The following is an 8,596-nucleotide window of genomic DNA, read 5'->3' on the forward strand; positions in this document are numbered from 1 at the left end:
ACTGCGACCTGCACGTCTCTTCTAAGGGGCATTTAAACCGTCTTGTTAAGCTACTGCGACTTACACGTCTCTTCCAAGGGTCATTTAAAATGCTTTGTTAAGCTACTGCGACCTGCATGTCTCTTCCAAAGGGCATTTAAACCGTCTTGTTAAGCTACTGCGACCTGCACGTCTCTTCCAAGGGGCATTTAAACCATCTTGTTTAGCTGCTGCGACCTGCATGTCTCTTCCAAGGGGCATTTAAACCGTCTTGTTAAGCTACTGCGACCTCCACCGCTCTTCCAAGGGGCATTTAAACCGTCTTGTTAAGCTACTGCGACCTGCACGTCTCTTTCAAGGGGCATTTAACCTGTCTTGTTAAGCTACTGCGACCTGCACGTCTCTTCCAAGTGGCATTTAAATCGTCTTGGTAAGCTACGGCGACCTGCCCGTCTCTTCCAAGGGGCATTTAAACTGTCTTGTTAAGCTACTGCGACCTCCACCGCTCTTCCATGGGGCATTTAAACCATCTTGTTAAGCTACTGCGACCTGCACGTCTCTTCCAAGGGGCATTTAAACTGTCTTGTTAAGCTACTGCGACCTCCACCGCACTTCCAAGGGGCATTTAAACAGTCTTGTGAAGCTACTGCGACCTGCACGTCTCTTTCAAGGGGCATTTAAACTCTCTTGTTAAGCTACTGCGACCTCCACCGCTCTTCCAAGGGGCAATTAAACAGTCTTTTTAAGCTACTGCGAACTGCACGTCTCTTCCAAGTGGCATTTAAACAGTCTTGTTAAGCTACTGCGACCTGCACGTCTCTTCCAAGGTGCATTTAAACTGTCTTGTTAAGCTACTGCGACCTCCACCTCTCTTCCAAGGGGCATTTAAACCGTCTTATTAAGCTACTGCGACCTGCACATCTCTTCCAAAGGGCATTTAAACCGTCTTATTAAACTTCTGCGACCTGCAAGCCTCTTCCAAGGGGCATTTAAACTGTCTTTTTAAGCTACTGCGACCTACACGTCTCTTCCAAGGGGCATTTAAACTGTCTTGTTAAGCTACTGCATCCTTCACCGCTCTTCCAAGGGGCATTTAAACCATCTTGTTAAGCTACTGCGACCTGCACGTCTCTTCCATGGGGCATTTAAACCGTCTTGTTAAGCTACTGCGACCTGCATGTCTCTACTAAGGGACATTTAAACCATCTTGTTAAGCTGCTGCGACCTGCATGTCTCTTCCAAGGGGCATTTAAGCTGTCTTGTTAAGCAACTGCGACCTGCACGTCTCTTCCAAGGGGCATTTAAATCGTCTTGGTAAGCTACTGCGACCTGCACGTCTCTTCCATGGGGCATTTAAACTGTCTTGTTAAGCTACTGCGAACTCCACCGGTCTTCAAAGTGGCATTTAAACGGTCTTATTAAGCTACTGCGACCTCCACCGCTCTTCCAAGGGGCATTTAAACCATCTTGTTAAGCTACTGCGACCTGCACGTCTCTTCCAAGGGGCATTTAATCTGTCTTGTTAAGCTACTGCTACCTGCACGTCTCTTATAAGTGGCATTTAAACCATGTTGTTAAGCTACTGCGACTTGCACGTCTCTTCCAAGGGGCATTTAAACCGTCTTGTTAAGCTACTGCGACCACCACGTCTCTTCCAAGGGGCATTTAAACCATCTTGTTAAGCTACTGCGACCTGCATGTCTCTACCAAGGGACATTTAAACCGTCTTGTTACGCTACTGCGACCTGCAAGTCTCTTCCAAGAGGCATTTAAACAGTCTTGTTAAGCTACTGCGAACTCCACCGCTCTTCCAAGGGGCATTTAAACTGTCTTGTTAAGCAACTGCGACCTGCACATCTCTTCCAAGGGACATTTAAACTGTCTTGTTAAGCTACTGCGAACTCCACCGCTCTTCCAAGGGGCATTTAAACTGTCTTGTTAAGCAACTGCGACCTGCACGTCTCTTCCAAGGGGCATTTAAATCGTCTTGGTAAGGTACTGAGACCTGCACGTCTCTTCCAAGGGGCATTTAAACTGTCTTATTAAGCTACTGCGACCTCCACCGCTCTTCCATGGGGCATTTAAACCATCTTGTTAAGCTACTGCGACCTGCACGTCTCTTCCAAGGGGCATTTAAACTGTTTAGTTAAGCTACTGCGACCTCCACCGCACTTCCAAGGGGCATTTTAACAGTCTTGTGAAGCTACTACGACCTGCACGTCTCTTTCAAGGGGCATTTAAACTATCTTGTTAAGCTACTGCGACCTCCACCGCTCTTCCAAGGGGCATTTAAACCGTCTTGTTAAGCTACTGCGAACTGCACGTCTCTTCCAAGTGGCATTTAAACCGTCTTGTTAAGCTACTGCGACCTGCATGTCTCTTCCAAGGTGCATTTAAACTGTCTTGTTAAGCTACTGCGACCTCCACCTCTCTTCCAAGGGGCATTTAAACCGTCTTATTAAGCTACTGCGACCTGCACATCTCTTCCAAGGGGCATTTAAACCGTCTTATTAAACTTCTGCGACCTGCAAGCCTTTTCCAAGGGGCATTTAAACTGTCTTGTTAAGCTACTGCGACCTACACGTCTCTTCCAAGGGGCATTTAAACTGTCTTGTTAAGCTACTGCATCCTTCACCGCTCTTCCAAGGGGCATTTAAACCATCTTTTTAAGCTACTGCGACCTGCACGTCTCTTCCAAGGGGCATTTAAACTGTCTTGTTAAGCTACTGCGACCTGCACGTCTCTTCCAAGGGGCATTTAAACTGTCTTTTTAAGCTACTGCGACCTCCACCGCTCTTCCAAGGGGCATTTAAACCATCTTGTTAAGCTACTGTGACCTGCACGTCTCTTCCAAGGGGCATTTAAATTGTCTTGTTAAGCTACTGCGACCTGCACGTCTCTTCTAAGGGGCATTTAAACCGTCTTGTTAAGCTACTGCGACTTACACGTCTCTTCCAAGGGTCATTTAAAATGCTTTGTTAAGCTACTGCGACCTGCATGTCTCTTCCAAAGGGCATTTAAACCGTCTTGTTAAGCTACTGCGACCTGCACGTCTCTTCCAAGGGGCATTTAAACCATCTTGTTTAGCTGCTGCGACCTGCATGTCTCTTCCAAGGGGCATTTAAACCGTCTTGTTAAGCTACTGCGACCTCCACCGCTCTTCCAAGGGGCATTTAAACCGTCTTGTTAAGCTACTGCGACCTCCACCGCTCTTCCAAGGGGCATTTAAACCGTCTTGTTAAGCTACTGCGACCTGCACGTCTCTTCCAAGTGGCATTTAAATCGTCTTGGTAAGCTACGGCGACCTGCACGTCTCTTCCAAGGGGCATTTAAACTGTCTTGTTAAGCTACTGCGACCTCCACCGCTCTTCCATGGGGCATTTAAACCATCTTGTTAAGCTACTGCGACCTGCACGTCTCTTCCAAGGGGCATTTAAACTGTCTTGTTAAGCTACTGCGACCTCCACCGCACTTCCAAGGGGCATTTAAACAGTCTTGTGAAGCTACTGCGACCTGCACGTCTCTTTCAAGGGGCATTTAAACTCTCTTGTTAAGCTACTGCGACCTCCACCGCTCTTCCAAGGGGCAATTAAACAGTCTTGTTAAGCTACTGCGAACTGCACGTCTCTTTCAAGTGGCATTTAAACAGTCTTGTTAAGCTACTGCGACCTGCACGTCTCTTCCAAGGTGCATTTAAACTGTCTTGTTAAGCTACTGCGACCTCCACCTCTCTTCCAAGGGGCATTTAAACCGTCTTATTAAGCTACTGCGACCTGCACATCTCTTCCAAGGGGCATTTAAACCGTCTTATTAGACTTCTGCGACCTGCAAGACTCTTCCAAGGGGCATTTAAACTGTCTTGTTAAGCTACTGCGACCTACACGTCTCTTCCAAGGGGCATTTAAACTGTCTTGTTAAGCTACTGCATCCTTCACCGCTCTTCCAAGGGGCATTTAAACCATCTTGTTAAGCTACTGCGACCTGCACGTCTCTTCCATGGGGCATTTAAACCGTCTTGTTAAGCTACTGCGACCTGCATGTCTCTTCCAAGGGGCATTTAAAACGTCTTGTTAAGCTACTGCGACCTGCACGTCTCTTTCAAGGGGCGTTTAAACTGTCTTGTTAAGCTACTGCGACCTCAACCGCTCTTCCAAGGGGCATTTAAACCGTCTTGTTAATCTACTGCGACCTGCACGTCTCTTCCAAGTGGCATTTAAACCGTCTTGTTAAGCTACTGCGACCTGCAAGTCTCTTCCAAGGGGCATTTAAACTGTCTTGTTAAGCTACTGCGACCTCCACCTCTCTTCCAAGGGGCATTTAAACCGTCTTGTTAAGCTACTGCGACCTCCACCTCTCTTCCAAGGGGCATTTAAACCGTCTTGTTAAGCTACTGCGACCTGCAAGTCTCTTCCAAGGCTCATTTAAACCGTCTTTTTAAGCTACTGCGACTTGAACGTCTCTTCCAAGGGGCATTTAAACCGTCTTGTTAAGCTACCGTAACCTCCACCACTTTTCCAAGGGGCATCTAAACAGTCTTTTTAAGCTACTGCGACCTGCACGTCTCTTCCAAGGGGCATTTAAACCGTTTTGTTAAGCTACTGCGACCTCGACCTCTCTTCCAAGGGGCATTTAAACAGTCTTGTTAAGCTACTGCGACCTGCATGTCTCTTCCAAGGGGCATTTAAAACGTCTTGTTAAGCTACTGTGACCTGCACGTCTCTTCCAAGGGGCATTTAAACCCTCTTGTTAAGCTCCTGCGACCTGCACGTCCCTTGAAACGGGCATTTAAACCCTCTTGTTAAGATACTGCGACCTGCACGTATCTTCCAAGGGGCATTTAAACTGTCTTGTTAAGCTACTGCGACCTCCACCTCTCTTCCAAGGGGGCATTTAAACAGTCTTGTTAAGCTTCTGTGACCTGCACATCTCTTCCAAGTTGCATTTAAACCGTCTTATTAAGTTACTGGGACCTGCACATCTCTTCCAAGGGGCATTTAAACTGTCTTGTTAAGCTACTGCGACCTCCACCTCTCTTCCTAGGGGGCATTTAAACAGTCTTGTTAAGCTTCTGCGACCTGCACATCTCTTCCAAGTTGCATTTAAACCGTCTTATTAAGCTACTGCGACCTGCACGTCTCTTCCATGGGGCATTTAAACCGTCTTGGTAAGCTACTGCGACCTGCACGTCTCTTCCAATGGGCATTTAAACCATCTTGTTAAGCTACTGCGACCTGCTCTTCTCTTCCAAGGGGCATTTAAACCGTCTTGTTAAGCTACTGCGACTTGCACGTCTCTTCCAAGGGGCATTTAAACCGTCTTATTAAGCTACTGTAACCTCCACCACTTTTCCAAGGGGCTTTTAAACCGTCTTGTTAAGCTACTGTGACCTGCACGTCTCTTCCAAGGGGCATTTAAACCGTCTTGTTAAGCCACTGCGACCTGCACGTCTCTTCCAAGGGGCATTTAAACCATTGTGTTAAGCTACTGCGACCTCCATCGCTCTTCCAAGGGGGATTTAAACCATCTTGTTAAGCTACTGCGACCTGCACGTCTCTTCCAAGGGGCATTTAAACTGTCTTGGTAAGCTACTGCGACTTGCAAGCCTATCACAAGGGGCATTAAAACCCTCTTGTTAAGCTACTGCGACTCGCACGTCTCTTCCAACGGGGATTTAAACTGTCTTGTTAAGCTACTGCGACCTGCACGTCTCTTCCAACGGGGATTTAAACTGTCTTGTTAAGCTACTGCGACCTGCACCTCTCTTCCAAGGTGCATTTAAACCGTCTTGTTAAGCTACTGCGACCTGCACGTCTCTTCCAAGGGGCATTTAAACTGTCTTATTAAACTACTGCGACCTGCACGTATCCTCCAAGGGGCATTTAAACCGTCTTGTTAAGCTACTGCGACCTGCACGTTTCTTCCATGAGGCATTTAAACCATCTTGTTAAGCTTCTGCGACCTGCATGTCTCTACCAAGGGACATTTAAACTGTCTTGTTAAGCTACTGCGACCTGCACGTCTCTTCCAAGGGGCATTTAAACAGTCTTGTTAAGCTGCTGCGACCTGCATGTCTCTTCCAAGGGGCATTTAAACTGTCTTGTTAAGCTACTGCAACCTCCACCGCTCCTCCAAGGGGCAAATAAACTGTCTTGTTAAGCAACTGCGACCTGCACGTCTCTTCCAAGGGGCATTTAAATCGCCTTGGTAAGCTACTGCGACCAGCACGTTTCTTCCAAGGGGCATTTAAACTGTCTTGTTAAGCTACTGCGACCTCCACCGCTCCTCCAAGGGGCATTTATACCATCTTGTTAAGCTACTGCGACCTGCACGTCTCTTCCAAGGGGCATTTAAACCATCTTGCTAAGCTACTGCGACCTCGACCGCTCTTACGAGGGGCATTTAAACCGTCTTGTTAAGCTTCTGCGACCTGGATATCTCTACCAAGGGACATTTAAACAGTCTTGTTAAGCTACTGCGACCTGCACGTCTCTTCCAAGGGGCATTTAAACCGTCTTTTTAAGCTGCTGCGACCTGCATGTCTCTTCCAAGGGGCATTTAAACTGTCTTGTTAAGCTACTGCAACCTCCACCGCTCCTCCAAGGGGCAATTAAACTGTCTTGTTAAGCAACTGCGACCTGCACTTCTCTTCCAAGGGGCATTTAAATCGTCTTGGTAAGCTACTGCGACCCGCACGTTTCTTCCAAGGGGCATTTAAACTGTCTTGTTAAGCTACTGCGACCTCCACCGCTCCTCCAAGGGGCATTTGAACCCTCCTGTTAAGCTACTGCGACCTGCACGTCTCTTCCAAGGGGGATTTAAACCGTCTTGTTAAGCTACTGCGACCTGCACTTATCTTCCAAGGGGCATTTAAACCGTCTTGTTAAGCTACTGCGACTTGCACGTCTCTTCCAAGGGGCATTTTAACCGTCTTGTTAATCTACTGTAACCTCCACCACTTTTCCAAGGGGCATTTAAACCGTCTTGTTAAGCTACTGCGACCTGCACGTGTCTTCCAAGATGCATTTAAACCATCTTGTTAAGCTACTGCGACCTGCATGTCTCTACCAAGGGACATTTAAACCGTCTTATTAAGCTACTGCGACCTGCACTTCTCTTCCAAGGGGTATTTAAACTGTCTTGTTAAGCTACTGTGACCTCCACCGCTCTTCCAAGGGGCATTTAAATCATCTTGGTAAGCTACTGCGACCTGCACGTCTCTTCCAAGGGGCATTTAAACTGTCTTGTTAAGCTACTGCGACCTCCACCGCTCTTCCATGGGGCATTTAAACCATCTTGTTAAGCTACTGCGACCTGCACATCTCTTCCAAGGGGCATTTAAACTGTCTTGTTAAGCTACTGCGACCTCCACCGCACTTCCAAGGGGCATTTAACAGTCTTGTGAAGCTACTGCGACCTGCACGTCTCTTTCAAGGGGCATTTAAACTGTCTTGTTAAGCAACTGCTGCCTCCACCGCTCTTCCACGGGGCATTTAAACCGTCTTGTTAAGCTACTGCGAACTGCACGTCTCTTCCAAGTAGCATTTAAACCGTCTTGTTAAGCTACTGCGACCTGCAAGCCTCTTCCAAGGGGCATTTAAACTGTCTTGTTAAGCTACTGCGACCTACACGTCTCTTCCAAGGGGCATTTAAACTGTCTTGTTAAGCTACTGCATCCTTCACCGCTCTTCCAAGGGGCATTTAAACCATCTTGTTAAGCTACTGCGACCTGCACGTCTCTTCCAAGGGACATTTAAACTGTCTTGTTAAGCTACTGCGACCTGCACGTCTCTTCCAAGGGGCATTTAAACTGTCTTGTTAAGCTACTGCGACCTCCACCGCTCTTCCAAGGGGCATTTAAATCATCTTGTTAAGCTACTATGACCTGCACGTCTCTTCCAAGGGGCATTTAAACTGTCTTGTTAAGCTACTGCGACCTCCACCGCTCTTCCAAGGGGCATTTAAACCGTCTTATTAAGCTACTGCGACCTGCACATCTCTTCCAAGTGGCATTTAAACAGTCTTGTTAAGCTAATGCGACCTGCACTTCTCTTCCAAGGTGCATTTAAACTGTCTTGTTAAGCTACTGCGACCTCCACCTCTCTTCCAAGGGGCATTTAAACCGTCTTATTAAGCTACTGCGACCTGCACATCTCTTCCAAGTGGCATTTAAACAGTCTTGTTAAGCTACTGCGACCTGCACGTCTCTTCCAAGGTGCATTTAAACTGTCTTGTTAAGCTACTGCGACCTGCACTTCTCTTCCAAGGTGCATTTAAACTGTCTTGTTAAGCTACTGCGACCTCCACCTCTCTTCCAAGGGGCATTTAAACCGTCTTATTAAGCTACTGCGACCTGCACATCTCTTCCAAGTGGCATTTAAACAGTCTTGTTAAGCTACTGCGACCTGCACGTCTCTTCCAAGGTGCATTTAAACTGTCTTGTTAAGCTACTGCGACCTCCACCTCTCTTCCAAGGGGCATTTAAACCATCTTATTAAGCTACTGCGACCTGCACATCTCTTCCAAGGGGCAATTAAACCGTCTTATTAAACTACTGCGACCTGCAAGCCTCTTCCAAGGGGCATTTAAACTGTTTGTTAAGCTACTGCGACCTACACGT

Source organism: Phyllobates terribilis, unplaced genomic scaffold (assembly GCF_046119375.1).
Source record: "Phyllobates terribilis strain yellow unplaced genomic scaffold, ASM4611937v1 Scaffold_39__1_contigs__length_11870865, whole genome shotgun sequence".
NCBI lineage: Eukaryota > Metazoa > Chordata > Amphibia > Anura > Dendrobatidae > Phyllobates > Phyllobates terribilis.